This window comes from Acinonyx jubatus, chromosome E1, assembly GCF_027475565.1.
Source record: "Acinonyx jubatus isolate Ajub_Pintada_27869175 chromosome E1, VMU_Ajub_asm_v1.0, whole genome shotgun sequence".
NCBI classification, from domain to species: Eukaryota; Metazoa; Chordata; class Mammalia; order Carnivora; family Felidae; genus Acinonyx; species Acinonyx jubatus.
This window is the reverse complement of record NC_069397.1, coordinates 31,950,990-31,968,012: the sequence shown is the minus strand read 5'-3', so window position 1 is coordinate 31,968,012 and position 17,023 is coordinate 31,950,990. Positions and strand designations below refer to the sequence as shown.

The window sequence follows — 17,023 nt, the reverse complement described above, 5'->3', positions numbered from 1 at the left end:
ATATATTTTAAAGTTTGGGATTCAGATGGGTTTACCGGTTGAATACTACCAAACAGTTAAGGAAGAACTTATACCAGTTCTCTGTAATCTCTTCCAGAACATAGAAGCAGAGGGAATACTTCTTAACCCTTTCTAGGAGGCCAGCATTACTCTAATACCAAAACCATGATAAAACATTACCAGAAAAGAAAACTAGAGGCAAATCTGTATCTCATGAATATAGATGCAAAGCCCTAAACAAAATATTAGCAAACAAATGGGAAGTCAATTAATGTTATCCATCACACAAACAGACTGAGGAGGAAAAATCACATGATTATTTCAATAGTTGCAGAAAGCAATTGACAAAATCCAACACCATTTTATGATAAAATTCCCAGCAAACTAGGAATAGAGGGAGACTTCTACACATTGATAAAGAATGTCTAGAAAAAAAAAAGAAAAACAAACAAAAAGGAAAAAAACAAGCAACAAACAACAACAAAAACTATAGTTAATGTCATACTTAACAGTGAGAAACTAGAAGCTTTACTGATAAGTTCAGGAACAAAGCAAGGATGCCTCCTCTTGCCATTTCTTTTCATTGTTGTACTGGAAGCTCTAGCTACCACAACAAGACAAGAAAAGGAAATGAAAGGAATACAGATTGAGAAGGAAGAAATAAAATTGTTTTTTATCAAAGATGACATGATTATCTACATAGAAAATCCAAAAGAATTGCAAAAGAAAACAAACCAAACAAAGACTTCTGGGACTAATAGGTGGCTATAGAAAGATTGCTGGATACAAGGTTAATATACAAAAACCAATCATTTTCCTATGTAACAGCAACAGACAAGTGGAGTTTGAAATTAAACTATCATTTACATTAGCATCCTAAAAAAAAGGAAATATGCAGGTATGAATCTAACAAAATATGTACAAGATCTAAATGAGACAACTATAAAACTGATGAAAAAAATCAAAGAACTAAATAAATGGAGAGCTTTCCCATGTACATAGATACAAAAACCTCAAATTTGTCTAGATGTCAGTTCTTCCCAAATTGACCTATAGATTCAATGCAATCCAAATCAAAATTCCAGGAAGTTATCTTGTGGGTATTCACAAAGTCATTCAAGTTTATATGGAGAGACAAAAGACCTAGAATAGCCAACACAATATTGAAGGAGAAAAGCCAAACAGGAGTACTGGCACTGCCCAACTTCAAGACTCACTTTAAAGCTATAGTAATTGAGACAGTGTGGTATTGGTGAAAGAATAGACAAATAGATCAATGAAACAGAACAGAGCCCAGAAATAGATGCCCATAATATGGTCAAATGTTCTTTGACAATGGATTGGACATAGTCTTTTCAACAAATGGTGAGGCAACAACTAGATATTCATATGTGAAAAAGAAGAGGGAGAGGAAGGAGAAGGAAAAGGAGAAAAAGAAAACAAACACATATGTTATACGCTTATCACAAATTAACTCGAAATGGATCATAGACATCTTGTAAAATGTGAAACTATACAACTCCTAGACGATAACCTAGGATACAATTTATATGCCCTGGGTATGGTGATGTCTTTTTCAATACAATCCTAAAGCACAATTCATGAAAGAAATAATTGATAAGCAAATGTTATTAAAATTAAAAACTTATGCTCTGCAAAGGACACTGTGAAGAAGATGAGAAGATAAGTCACAGACTGGGAGGAAATATGTATATGAGACATATATGATAAAGGACTGTTATCTGTTATATACAAATAACTCTTAAAATTCAACAATAAGAAAAGAAGCTGATGAAAAAAATGGACAAAGGATTTGAACAGACATTTCACCAAAGCAGATATATAGATGGCAACTAAGCATATGAAAAGATGTTTCACACCATGTGTCTTTATGGAATTACAAATTAAAACAATAATGAGGTATTACTGCACACCTATTAGAATGGCCAAAATTTCAAAACACTACCAACACCAAATGCTAGTGAGGATGTGGACCAACGGGAACTTTCATTCATTCCTAGTGGGAATGCAAAATGGTATAGCCACTTTAGGAGACAGGCCATTTCTTGCAAAAGTAAACATACTATTACTATACAATCCAACAATTATTTTCTTTGATATTTACCCATATGAATTAAAAACCTAGGTCCACACAAAGCCTGCACATGGATGTTTGTAGCAGCTCTATTGTGACTGCCAAAATTTGGTAGCAATCAAGATGTCCTTTAGAAGGTGAATGGGTAGGGGCACCTGGGTGGCTCAGTCGGTTGAGCCTCCGACTTCAGCTCAGGTCATGATCTCATGGTCCATGAGTTCGAGCCCCATGTCAGGCTCTAAGATGACAGTGAGGAGCCTGCTTGGGATTCTCTCTCCCCCACTGCACTGCTCACACTTTCTCTCTCTCAAAATAAATAACTAAACTTTAAAAAAATTAAATGGGGTGCTTTGATGGCTCAGTCAGTTAAGCATCCGACTTCAGCTTAGGTCATGATCTCATGGTTTGTGAGTTGGAGCTGTGCTGACAGCTCAGAGCCTGGAGCCTGCTTCGGATTCTGTGTCTCCCTCTCTCTCTGCCCCTCCCCCACTCATGCTCTGTCTCTCTTTGTCTCAAAAATAAATAAACATTAAAAAAAAGAAGAAGAAGATGAATGGGTAAATTAACTGTGGTAAATCCAGACAGTGGGAAATTACTCAGCACTGGGAAAAAAAAAACTATCAAGCCATGAAAATACATGAAAGTGGGGCACCTGGGTGGCTCAGTAAGTTAAGTGTCTGACTTCTGCTTCGGTCATGATCTCATGGTTTATGAGTATGAGCCCTGCATCCAGCTCTGTGCTGACAGCTCAGAACTGGCTTGGAATTCTGTCTCCCTCTCTCTGCTCCTCCCCCACTTGCTCTCTATCTCTCAAAATAAACTTAAAAAAAGGAAAATAAAATATATGGAAGAAACTTAAATGCATATTACTAGGTGAAATCAACCTGAAAAGACTATATATTGCAAGATTCCAATTATATAACAATCTGAAAAAGGCAAAACTATGGAGTCAGTAAAAAGTCAGTGGTTGCCAATGGTTGGTATAGAGCAGGGAGGGATGACTAGGCAGAGCTCAGAGGAGTTTAGGGCAATAAAACTATTCTGTGTGGTAGATATGTATCCTTACATATTTGTCCAAACCTTTAGAATGTACCATGCCAAGAGTGAACTGTAATGAAAATTATGATCTTTCGATGGTGATGATATGCCATCATAGGTTTGTTAATTGTAACAAATGTTACCCTGTGTGGGATGTTGATAGTGGAGGAGACCGGAGGGAGTGGGCTTGTGGGGGTATATGAGAACTATATGAGAACTGTGTACATCTTGCTCAGTTTTGCTATGAACCTAATTGCTCTAAAATATAAAGTACATTGAAATCGGGGAAGCCAGAATGAACACTAAAAAAATTGGATTTAAGATAGAAAAAAAGGACAAATAGCAAGGCAGATCACACACACAGACACACACACACACACACACACACACATTAAATATTGGCTTCTGCTGTCCCTTAGGAATAGAGCAATTTAAATAGACCCGGGGAAGGCAGCCTTTGCTGTCACAAGAATGGTTTTATGTATCAGTTTGTTAACTTTGAAATATGCCCTTGGACCCCTCTGCCCAAGATATAAAATCTGTAGGCTTGGGTAAGACCTTCACTTGAGATTTGTTTATAGTTTTTCCATATGAGCTTCTGTCACTCTACTTAGGTTCCATCAGCCATAAATTTTCCACTCGGAAATTCCTCTTGATTTCTGAACATGAAACCACTGCAAGCTATGGGCAGTTTGGGATTTCTTTTTCAATTTCTTCAAGACCAAGGAATATGCTGTACCACTTAGACTATAGCCATGTATTAGCAATCTATAGTTTCTGCCTTTGATGGCTGACAGCTCAGCGAGGGAAAATAGTATTTTGAAAGCTGTGGGAATTCAGTCATCAACTTTGCTCTCATGGGCTCTCTTCCAGGGTATTGGGCCTGATTAAAGGATATGTTACTTTTGGAAGCATGCATTGTTATCCAGCTAAAGTAAAAGCAAAACAAAATAAAACAAAATGAAAAACAAAGACCACAGCACACCTTATTATGATACATCAGAGTTCCATGTTAGCAATCTTGCATTTCCCTATGTGTATACATTTGTTCTCTTTCATTCTCAAGAGTGAGTGTGTGTGTGTGTGTGTGTGTGTGTGTGTGTGTGTGTTTATGTGGGGAATACCAAATATAAAATCCAGATATAACTGAATCACACATCCAGATGAAAAGATCTCTATTTGCACAAACAGATAGGAGGCCAGATCTTAGATTTTTCTATCAAGGTAGGGCAGAGAGGAATTATTGTAGATGCAGGAACAGAAGTCATGTTCTAGGATCCACAAATTAGATGTTTAGAAGTCAAAAAGAATAACACCAACAATCCAAGGTTTACTTTTTTTCATGTGTATTTGAGGAAATGGGGGAGAACATAGAGAGTAAAATGTATTTTTAAACAGAAGCTGCTTGGCTTTAAGTCTGCAGGCAGATGAAGGTGGTTTCTTTAAGTGATACCATAAAAATTGGTGCTCAGACACAGGAGACAGAAACCAAACTTTTATCTGAAAAGCAGAGGTGTGTTCATGCCCCGCACTTGGTGAAAGAAGGCCAACACACATTGCGGCTGACATTCACCCGCTGATAAGATGGCTTATGTGAAGCTTTTTCCCAAACAGCCAAGAGGAAGCAGGCATGGTTTCACACCTCACCAGCCAAAGCCCAGATTAAGCTCCATGATGGTTCACTGACTGGATTCCCAGTATTGCAGCTGTGCTTGGAGGACAGGGCTGAGCTGCCCCTGTGAGACCAGGTGCTATTATAGCAATCTCAAGGACTTGTGTGAAGATCAATACATAACTGACAGAGAAATTTGAGTGTAAATGGGGCATGAGGCAAGGAGGGAGAAAGAGGAGGGAAGTCTCAGTGAAGAGATGCCTGAAAATCAAAATACAAACAAACAGGGGCGTCTGGGTGGCTCAGTCGGTTAAGCATCTGACTTCAGCTCAGGTCATGATCTCATGGTCCGTGGGTTCGAGCCCCGCGTCGGGCTCTGTGCTGACAGCTCAGAGCCTGGAGCCTGTGTCAGATTCTGTGTCTCCCTCTTTCTCTGACCCTCGTCTGTTTGTGCTCTCTCTCTGTCTCAAAAATAAATAAATGTTAAAAAAAAATTTAAAAAAATACAAACAAACAAAAAGTGAGAAACAATCATGCTAAAAGCACAGCCAACAATTTAAATAAGGAATTTTAAATGTCCAAAGATACCAATGAGAAGATACCATTCATAAAAAAAAAAATAAAGGATATTGATAAATAAACAGACAAAAGCAGAAGGGATGGAGATTGGAAGGCCGTACTTCCGATGTAGATGGGATACTTTAGTCTGGAGTTACAGGGAACAGATTAGAAGACACCAATATTGACTTACTAGGCATTCAGTAAGAAGAGAACAGAAAGAATGGCAAGGAAGCAAGATTGAAAGAGATAATGGCTGGGAATTTTCCAAATTGTAAGACATAGTCCACAGCCGAATCCAGTGAGCTGAGTGCCAAATAGAAAGCAGATTAAAATAAATTTATAACTATAAACATTTTAGTAAAACTACAGAACATTAAGGTTAAAGACAAAATATTAATTAGCAAATAAAAAATAACATTATCAGATAAAAGGAAAAATTGCATACATATGGCTTGCTAATAAATAGCAAGCTTCTCATCAACAACAATACGAGCCAGAAGATAGCAGAGTAGCATCTTCAAAGTGTTGAGTTAACATAACTGGCAGTTTAGAATTCTGCAGCCAGTTAAACTGTCATTCAAGAGTTAGGATGAAGTAAAAAAAAAAAATCAGACTAATGGGAGTTTCTTACCCATAGACTTTCTTGAAAGAACTACTAACAGAGGTACTTCAACATAAAGAAAAGGCAAGAGTGTAAGAGTCTGGTGTGAGAAAAAATAGCATGATAAAAAGTAATGAAATATACTTGTTCATTTAATTCAATATTTACTATAATAATTTATTTGTGCTTGACACGTTTAGAAAACAATTTAATAAGGAACATGTGGATGAAGTGTTAAGAGAGCTAAAACACATGGGGGTCCTTTTCTACTTGGGAGGAACAGAGTGGAATGAAATAATTTTGGCTTATTAGAAAAATGTACAGTGAGGTCTATATATTAAAATTTTAAGTGTAACCAGTGAACATTTAAAATTCTTATCTCAAATTTACAAACCAATAAAGCAGAAAAGCATATTTATTTATTTATTTATTTATTTGTCAAATTGGCTTACATACAACACCCAGTGCTCATCCCAACAAGTGCTCTCCTCAATGCCCATCACCCACTTTCCCCTCTCCCTGCCCCCCCATCCTCCCTCAGTTTATTCTCTGTATTTAAGAGTCTCTTGTGATTTGCCTACCTCCCTCTCTGTTTCTATTTTTTTCCCATTCCCTTCCCCCATGGTCTTCTGTTAAGTTTCTCAAGATACATATATGAGTGAAAACATATATCTGTCCTTCTCTGACTGACTTATTTCACTTAGCATAGTACCCTTCAGTTCCACCCATGTTGCTGCAAATGGCATGATTTCATTCTTTCTCATTGCCAAGTAGTATTCCATTGTATATATAAACTACATCTTTATCCATTCCTCAGTTGATGGACATTTAGGCTCTTTCCATAATTTGGATATTGTGGAAAGCACTGCTATAAACATGCGGGTACATGTGCCCCTATGCATCAGCACTCCTGCATCCCTTGGGTAAATTCCTAGTAGTGCTATTGCTGGGTCATAAGGTAGATCTATTTTTAACTTTTTGAGGAACCTCCACACTATTTTCCAGAGTGGCTGCACCAGTTTGCATTCCCACCAACAGTGCAAGAGGGTTCCCATTTCTCCACATCCTGTCCAGCATCTATAGTCTCCTGATTTGTTCATTTTACCCACTCTGACCAGTGTGAGGTGGTTTCTGAGTGTGGTTTTGATTTGTATTTCCCTGATGATGAGTGACATTGAGCATCTTTTCATGTGTCTGTTGGCCATCTGGAAGTCTTCTTTGGAAATGTGTCTATTCATGTCTTCTGCCCATTTCTTCACTGGATTATTTGTTTTTTGGGTGTGGAGTTTGGTAAGTTCTTTATAGATTTTGGATACTAACCTTTTATCCAATATGTCATTTGCAAATATCTTTTCCCATTCCATCAGTTGTCTCAGAAAAGCATATTTTAAAAGAAAGGGATAAAGATGGGGCTCCTGGGTGGCTCAGTCGGTTAAGCGGCTGACTTCGGCTCAGGTCATGATCTCGCAGTCCATGAGTTCGAGTCCCGCGTCAGGCTCTGTGCTGACAGCTCAGAGCCTGGAGCCTGTTTCAGATTCTGTGTCTCCCTCTCTCTGACCCTCCCCATTCATGCTCTGTCTCTCTCTGTCTCAAAAATAAATAAACGTTAAAAAAAAAAAAAAGAAAGGGATAAAGAAAACTTTGCCCAAGCAGGGGCACTTGGGTAGCTCAGTCAGTCTGACTCTTGATTTTGGCTCAGGTCATGATCCCAGGGTCCTGTGATCAAGCCCTGTGTTGGGCTCCACGCTTGAGATTCTCTCTCTCTCTCTCTCTCTCTCTCTGTCTCTCTCTCTCTGTCTCTCTCTCTGTCTCTCTGTCTCTCTGTCTCTCTCTCAAATTAAAAAAAAGAAAAAGAAAAAAGAAAAATTTACCCAAGCAGAGCAAAAAACTAGAAAAAACAAGTGTTAATAAATAAATAGAATAAATGCTAACAGAATAAGCCTGTTTATAATAGTCTTTCAGATTAGATTTTTGAAACTCAGCTTAAACGCTCAGCAATGTTGCTTGCAAGAGTTATTTCTTACAGAGAAATTCACAAAAAAACCTTTAAAATAGGAGGTACGGGCAAGATAGCCAAATATAAATGAAAGAAGGCTGGTGTAACAATATTAAGATCAGACTAAATAGAATTTTAACGAAAAAGAATCAACAGTTTCATAGAATGACGTTGCAATAAAGAGTGATTGATTCAGTAATATGAATGAAAATAGCTGCTTTGCTGACAGTCTAGCACCATGAGACAGACTTCATCTGTTCACACAGCTTGACCATCTTTAAGACATCATCTTCAAGGAGACCTGGTAGTCTCATCTCTGTCTTTCTCATGGTACTTCATATGCTTTGAAACTTGGAGTCCGTACTTTTTTTTAGAAGGTAAAGATTCTTCAATGTCAAATATTCTCATAAACAGTTAAGTAATTAAATATTTAAGCAGTTTTGTCCAATAGGTTGACCAGTCTATGGTACCAGGACATCAATGGCTGAAATGTGGTCTTCCGTTGTAAGGTTTGTCTCAGTCAGAGCAGTGACTTATGAAAGAACAGCAGAAATAATTTGCTCGAAAAGGAATAGAGAAAGTGATTCTTTTGATGTCTCTTTTTATGATGATAATTCTTGACAGAATAGCCATTTTATCAGTAAATGAATTCCAAAAGGAGAAGAAGGATATTGAATCTGTCTCTCTACATTTTTTTGTTTTTCATAGAATCCTCACATATAGAATGAAATTTGGATTAAAAAATAATAAACTGTAAAACAGATATCACAACAGAGCCATTTAATTTCTTTTTGCTAACACTTTATTTTTCTGTCTAAAACCCCAGAGTGAAGGTAAAATATAGCATTATTGCCGAGAACAGTAAAAACATTTTCCCCTTTATGCTACCACACTAAAATGTGATTTAGATGTAAATATAACTTCTATTTCCAAATATTAACTTCAGGATGCACTACAGACCAGTTATTCTCACAAAATATGTATCGCAGAGATATAGTTCAAGAACACACTCATAACACTTCATCCTCAGCATCCTGATTGCTATAATACCTCCAATTCCATAATCCACAACAGAGAAGACACAAATGCCATAATACGTCCCAAGCAGATAGATCTGCCTGTGATTGTCGTCATTGATGGGGCTCACTTAAAACATGGATTTCTCATATTGTTCCTGGGTTTAAGATGTCTTGTACTTCAGCCTCTTTGTCAGTCTTTGTCCTGTTCTCTACTTTCATTGATTCAGTTTAACTCTCTGCATTTTTTCCCTGCCTAGACACTCACCACCGTCTCTCAACTAGTCTTCTTTCACCTCTCTCTTCTGGGACCAACATCTGTGTATTGCACATGGTAGTACTTGTAATGTGCAAATGTGACTGTGTGCCTGCTTTAAAACTTAAGTGTTTTTTGTTTGTTTGCTTGCTTGCTTGTTTCCATTTCCCACCTTATTCATCTTTACCACAGTTCTTTGTGGTGTTGTTGTTGTTGTTGTTGTTGTTTATTTTGAGAGACAGAGACAGCAGGGGAGGGGCAGAGATTACTGAGAGAGAGAATCCCAAGCAGGTTCCATGCTCAGCACAGAGCTCACCACGGGGCTCAATCCAGGACCCCGGGATCATGACCTGAGCCAAAATCAAGACGTGGTCGCTCAACCGGCTGACCCAGCCAGGCGCGCCTCAAAACAATTCTTAAAGGTAGTTATTTGTAGGTTTTGGTTTTTGGTTTTAAATGGGATTTAGAATGCAAGTCATCCAAATTCCCACAATAGCTAAGTAGAAAATGTGTATGGAACCAGAAAAGACCCCGAATAGCCAAAGCAATCTTGAAAAAGAAAACCAAAGCAGGAGGTTAGGTTGTGTATCTGAGATCTTTCTTCCTTCTTTAGGAAGGCCTGGATTGCTATATACTTTCCTCTTATGACCACCTTTGCTGCATCCCAGAGGTTTTGGGTTGTGGTGTTATCATTTTCATTGACTTCCATGTACTTTTTAGTTTCCTCTTTAACTGCTTGGTTAGCCCATTCATTCTTTAGTAGGATGTTCTTCAGTCTCCAAGTATTTGTTACCTTTCCAAATTTTCTCTTGTGGTTGATTATGAATTTCATAGCATTGTGGTCTACAAATATGTATGGTATGATCTCGATCTTTTTGTGCTTACTTGGGGCTGATTTGTGTCCCAGTGTATGGTCTATTCTGGACAATGTTCCATGTGCACTGGAGAAGAATGTATATTCTGCTCCTTTAGGATGGAATGTTTTGAATATATCTGTTAAGTCCATCTGGTCCAGTGGATCATTCAAAACCATTGTTTCCTGGCTGATTTTTTGAGTAGATGATCTGTCCATTGCTGTGAGTGGGGTGTTGATGTCTCCTACTATTATGGTATTACTATCGATGAGTTTCTTTATGTTTGTGATTAATTGATGTATATATTTGGGTGCTCCACATTTGGCACATAAATGTTTATAATTGTTAGGTCTTCTTGGTGGATAGACCCCTTGATTATGATATAATGCCTTTCTGCATCTCTTGATACAGTCTTTATTTTAAAGTCTAGATTGCATGATATAAGTATGGCTACTCCGGCTTTCTTTTGTTGACCATTAGCATGATAGATGGTTCTCCATCCCCTTATTTTCAATCTGAAGGTGTTTTTAGGTCTAAAGTGGGTCTCTTGTAAACAGCATATAGATGGATCTTGTTTTCTTATCCATTCTGTTACCCTAAGTCTTTAGATTGGAGAATTGAGTCCATTGATGTTTAGAGTGAGTACTGAAAGATATGAATTTATTGCCATTATGATGCTTGTAGAGTTGGAATTTCTGGTGGTGTTCTCTGGTCCTTTCTAATCTTTGTTGCTTTTGGTATTCATATATATATATATATTTTCATCCTTTCTCTCCTCAGAGAGTCCCCCTTAAAATTTCTTGCAGGGCTGGTTTAGTGGTCACAAACTCCTTTAATTTTTGTTTGTCTGGGAAACATCTTTATCTCCTATATTTTGAATGACAGCCTTGTTAGATAAAGAATTCTTGGCCGCATATTTTTCTGATTGAGCACACTGAATATATCCTGCCACTCCTTTCTGGCCTGCCAAGTTTCTGTGGATAGGTCTTCTGCAAACCTGATCTATCTTCCCTCGTAGGTTAGGGACTTTTTTTCCCTTGCTGCCTTCATGATTTTCTCCTTGCCTGAGTATTTTGCGAATTTGACTCTGATATGCCTTGTCGATGGTCAGTTTTTGTTGAATCTAACGGGGATGCTCTGTGCTTCCTGGATTTTGATGTCTGTGTCTTTCCCCAGGTTAGGAAAGTTTTCCATTACGATTTGCTCACATAACCCTTCTACCCCTATTTCTCTCTCTTCCTCTTCTGTGACCCTTATGATTCTGATGTTGTTCCTTTTTAATGAGTCACTGATTTCTCTAATTCTTAAATAGTGCTCTTTTGCCTTAATCTCCCTCTTTTTTTCTGCTTCATTATTATCTATAAGTTTGTTCTATCGCTGATTCTGTTCTGCCTCATCCATCCTTGATGCTGCTGCATCCATCCACGATTGCAGCTCAGTTATAGCATTTTTTATTTAATTCTGGCTATTTTTTACTTCTTTTATCTCTGCAGAAAAGGATTCTAGTCTATTTTTGACTCCAGCTAGTATTATTATCGTGATTCTAAGTTCTGGTTCAGACGTCTTGCTTGTATCTGTGTTGGTTAAATCCCTGGCTGTCTTTTCTTCGTGCTCTTTCTTTTGGGGTGAATTCCTTAGTTTTGTCATTTTGAAGGGAGAAAAAGAATTAATGAGGTAGAAATAATGAAATTTAAAAAAATTAGAGTTAAAAAAATTAAAATTAAAAATTACACAGACACACACACACAAATCGAATAAATGATGCTAGATCCTAGGTGTGTTTTGGTCTGGGTGTTGAAAGTGGTTTGACAGATTAGAGGGAAAAAAGGGGGGGAGGCAATTGTTTGAGAATTTGAAAAAATGAATACACTGAAGTAGACTAAAGTACCCTGATGGGGGTAAAATAGAATTTGAAAAAATGTACACAAAAGTAAAAAATATAGTAGAAAAAAATAAAAATATTTTAATAAAAGTTAAAAATAAATATGATTTTTTTCTCTTTATGTATTTAAGAAAAAAGAAAAGAAATGAAAAAGAGAATAAAGATTTTTTAAAAAGGTAAAAGATTTAAAAAAAGAAAAAAAGGAAATCGTTTGAAAATTTGAAAAAGTGAATACATGGTGGTAGACTAAAATAAAATGATGGAAGTAAAATAGAATTTGAAAAAATTACCTAAAAGCAAAAATATAGTAAAAAATTAAATAAAAATATTTTAATAGAAATTGGAAGTAAAAATGAAGTTTTTCTCTTTCTGCATTCAAGAAAAATAAATGAAAAAGTGAAAAAAGAAAAAGAAAGAAAAAGAAGGAAATTGTTTGAAAATTTAAAAAGGTGAATACACTGAAGTGGACTATGATGGAAGTAAAGTAGAATTTGAAAAATTTTACACAAAAGTAAAAAATATAGTGATAAAAATTAAAGAAAATATTTGTAATAAAAATGAATTTTTCTCTCTCTGTATTCAAGAAAAAGAAAAGAAGTGTAAAAGAGAAAAAGAAAAAAAAAGAAAGAAAATTGAATAGATGAACCTGCCAGCAGATTGAAGTAGGAGTGAAATTACTTAGTTTTCCCCTAGAGGTCAGTCTGTGTAGCACTTTATAGTCCATAAACTAAGCTGGCGGTGACACTTGTGTTCTTGAAGAGCAAAGTTGGCCCAGTTGGGCGGGTCTCAGTGTAACAGCTCTGCTCTCCACTAGGTGGCGTTGCTAGCCTACTGGGGTGGATTGTTGCGGTGCTTCTAGTTGTGTATGTACATGCAAGGGAGTGGTGAAAATGGTGCCACCCAGCTACCCACTGTTCTCCCGGATCAGCAATTGCGCACCTGTCCTCTGTCTTTAGCTCTCGTCCACTCCCCCACTTTTTCACTTTCTGCGACCAGGCCTCAGGCAGTACCTCTCTCCCGAGTTTTGTGTCAGATGTGGCTATTTTCCCCGGCCCCTTACTTCTGAAGGACTACAGCTTTGACCCCTTCCACCCCTCTGCGGAAGGGTCTCACCAAGCAATGGCTGAATACCGGCTGCACCCAGGAATGCCCCAGAATAAGTTCACGAGATAGTATAGCAGCAGCTTTTCAGGGATTATGGAAAATCACAACACATATCTGGAACCAGGCTTCACCCTTAACAGCCTTGCCCCAGCACCAGCGAATGTGGCCACCTTCCGGGGTCTGCTGGGACCAGGTGACTTCAACAGTCTCTACCAAATGTCCTTCCTTCAGTGGAGCCGCTTTTCCCTGTGTGGCCTGAGAACCTCCTGGACCCCACTCTGTTCCTGGGGATTCACCTTTCCCACCAGAACACTGCCAGGTATTGAGCTGCAGAGTTGCAGACTTTGCACTCCCCTTGTTTACAGTCTTAATGAAATTTAAACCCTCTCCTTTCTCCTTTCTCCTTTCTCCTTTCTCCTTTCTCCTCTCTCCTTTCTCCTCTCTCCTTTCTCCTCTCTCCTTTCTCCTCTCTCCTTTCTCCCTTTTCAGTTTAGTCCCTGTGGCTGTTTCCAATTTTCCACTTTCTCTCCAGCTCCTATTGGGGAGGAGTGCTTTTCCCGTATTCTCCAACCCTGTCTCTGTCCTCTCTCCACCCACAAAAGCACCTCCCTTCCTGCTGCTTCTCACTTCCCAAGTTCCCCTCTCTGCGCTGCGTACCTGCTGAATTCTGTGGTTCGGTTTGTGCAGATTGTTGTGTTAGTCCTCCAATCAGTTTTCTAGGTGTGTAGGATGGTTTAGTGTTGGTCTGACTGTAATTCGTGGATGTGAGACACATAAAAAACTTCCACGCTGTTCCACCATCTTGGCTCCTCCCTACATCCTTCATGTTTAAAAAATTCTTTATAGATACCTACAAAATTAAATTGTCAAAGTTCTCTCCCTTCTAATCCTTCTGAACTGTACATTTAAATAGGTTTTAATAAAATGTTTATTTATTTTGAGAGAGAGAAAGAATGAGCAGGGGAGGGGCAGAGAGAGAGGGAGAGAGAATCCCAAGCAGGCTCCATGCTGTCTGTAAAGAGCCTGATGCAGGTCTTGATCTCATGAACCTTGAGATCATGACCTGAGCCAAAATCAAGAGTCAGAAGCCTAGCCAACTGAGGCACCCAGGTGCCCATAAATAGCTCTCTTAAAGTATCAATTTAATTATGCCACTTTCCTTCATAATCACCTAACTCTGAATTTCTGCAAATTAAAAGTATGTTTTAAAGCCCTCTATATGTCAGTTGTCCAAATGTATCTCTTTTTACTCTTCAAAACACAGGTAAGCATGTCTGTTTTAGTTAAGTCTATCTTCTCAGTGTTCTCTAAGAAATTTTATACAACTCTGTGGTGGCACTATGATGCAACACTCAGATCCTTCTTCAAGGAAAAACATTTTGCCCCCATTGTTTGGAGTGCTGTCCTAAAACCACTTCAGCTGTCAGTGCACTCAGGGCTCACATCAGCTGCAAATCTTCCCTGCCCAAGGTAGCAGCCTTGCTTCAATAGCCCATTTCCAATGACCAGTTAAAGAGGAAGTATATAGTAGTACCAGCCACTTTTTAAATATCTTGATTAAGATATTCTATACATCACAAAATAGGCTTACTAAAGGTGTAAACTTCAACTATTTTTGTAAACGTATAGTTATGCAACCATCACCACCATTCAGTTTAGAACATTTACATACCTCAGAAAGAACCCTTTTGTGGAATTAGAGTCAATCCTCACTCCTACTGTAAGTCCTGAGCAACTATTAATCATCTTTCTCTCTTTGTATATTTGCTTTTTCTGGAAATCTCTTATAAATGTAATCCTATAAATGAAGTATTCAGCTGTCCTTATCTTAATCCATTCTCTTCAACACAGCCAGAGTTGTATTTCTAAAGCACTTATCATTATATCCCCATGATTATACCTTTTTTTAAGTTTATTTATTTATTCTGGGTGGGGGGAGGGCAGAGAGAGAGTGAGAGAGAATCCCAAGTAGGCTCAGTACTGTCAGTGCAGAGCCTGATGCGGGGCTCGATCTCACAAACCATGAGATCATGACCTGAACTGAAACCAAGAGTCAGACGCTTAATCCACTGAGCCGCACGGGTGCCCCTGATTATACCTTTTAATGCATCTTCTTTTCTAGATAGTCTAAAATCTGTTTTACATATAACATGGGAGCCTTTTCATTATCTGACTAGAACTAACATGCTCATTCCATTTCCAATTACGCTATTACATTTCAGGCAAGTGTGTGACATCATATCTACTTCTTATCTTCCAAAATTCTCAAATATCTCTTCATCTAGGTATTCTTCTCTGACTCAACATGATATTAAGTTCTTTTTATTTGGTACACAATTATATTTAATTCTTACTTAGACCACACTGTGTTTCAATTATTATTTGAATATGTCTTTCTTCTACATAGTGAACTTTTTGAGAACAGGGGCCAGGACTTCTGCAAATTTTTACTTTTGATATAGCAAATCTCCTGATCCACAATAGGTACTAGATGAACATTTTCTAAATGAATGAGTAAAAATTTAAATTAGTATATTGATGAGCTTGGGGTACAAGGAAAAAGGAATAAGTTGTTCCTGAGAATTGATTATCTGCATTTAAGTCAATGCACTTGATCCTGAAACTTATAATAATTAATAGAGAACAACACATGTGATAGTTTCATAACTGCTGGGTACTTTCTGTCTGTCTGACAAGTAATTTGGTTTTCATAATGTATAAATTGTGGATAATATTTTCCTTTGACTGGGCTCTTGAAATTTTTCTAACAGGGCAGAATCAAACTACAGCCAACTTATGGTGAGGAGCTCTTCAAACCATTACTGAAATTGCCATTAAGATACACCTGCTGCACAAGGTATTTAAAAGAATGTCAAAGACTATGCTTCTCAGTTACAGAAACCAGGCTTATCGCCTTTAGAAACCATTGAGGGTATTCAAATTCTCTCCCTGTCACTTTATTTTAATGCTTATTTATTTTGAGAGAGAGAGAGAAAATTCCATGCTGGGCAAGGATGAGGGGCTCAATCTCATGACCCTAGGATTATAACCTGAGCCGAAATCAAGAGTTGGATGCTTAACTACCTGAGCTACCCACATGCCTCTCTCCCTGTCACTTGTAGGCAGAAGAATTATTTTCACATCAGCTGCTTTATCCTGGCTACATGGACAGAACCAACACATTGAAGACCAAGTTTAATTCATTCATCCCCAAGAGGAACATAAAGACTCTCTGTTGTGATACTAAATTCAAAAGTATACTCCAATCAAAAATAGTTTTGCTTTATCTTTTATGCATACATACAACACCATAATATATATTCAGCAAAGATGTATTACTGTTTCTGTCGTATCCAAGGATATAAAACACATAGCTATTCCAGTGATGGCGCCTTTCAGTTCTTTCTGTAAAGCTTGTTTGTACATGTATGTTTTCATGGACAGACTGCAAGTTAAAAAGTTTATATTCTGTCATTTTCAGTGTCAAATGCATCCAATATCAAACATATCAAGGCTGATCACATCATTATAAATTGCTGATAAGGCTTCTTGTTACCCTTCTATCACCACTGTCACAAATTACCACAAACTTAGTGGCTTATAACATCCATTTATTATCTCCCAGTTTCATGCTGAGATGTCTAAGCACAAGGAGACTCAGTCAGATCCACTGTGCAGAGCTTCACAAGGTCTAAATCAAAATGCTGGCTGAGCTGGCCTCTTATCTAGAAGCTCTGGGGAAGACTCTGCTTCCATAGACCATCAGGTCGTTGGAAGAATTCAGTTCCTTGTCATTTTAATTCATTTTTAAACGAACTAGAGCATGTTGAATCCCTGTTCTTAAAATCTCTGATGTCGTCTTCTGCTACCAGCCAGAGAAAAATCTTGTAAGGACTCATGTGATTATATTAGGTCCACTTGGATAATCCAGGATAATCTTACAATATTACAGTCAAGTAACTGATACTTTTACTTAGATCTTCAAGATCCCTTTCACTCTGTATTTGC

General features: G+C 37.8%; 1 long non-coding RNA gene across 4 annotated transcripts in view; it reads left to right on the top strand.

The window, feature by feature from the left end:
- Positions 1–5,872: 5,872 nt before the first annotated feature.
- Positions 5,873–17,023, top strand: part of LOC128313430 (uncharacterized) — a 122,320-nt gene continuing 111,169 nt past the window's right edge. For 3 of the 4 annotated variants that reach the window (XR_008294130.1, XR_008294131.1, XR_008294133.1), the window contains exons 1-2: positions 5,873–6,037; positions 15,787–15,872. This is a non-coding gene — a long non-coding RNA (uncharacterized LOC128313430). Of the gene's footprint in view, positions 6,038–15,786; positions 15,873–16,137; positions 17,019–17,023 lie in introns of those variants that run through there. The other variant, XR_008294132.1, reaches the window with a different exon arrangement.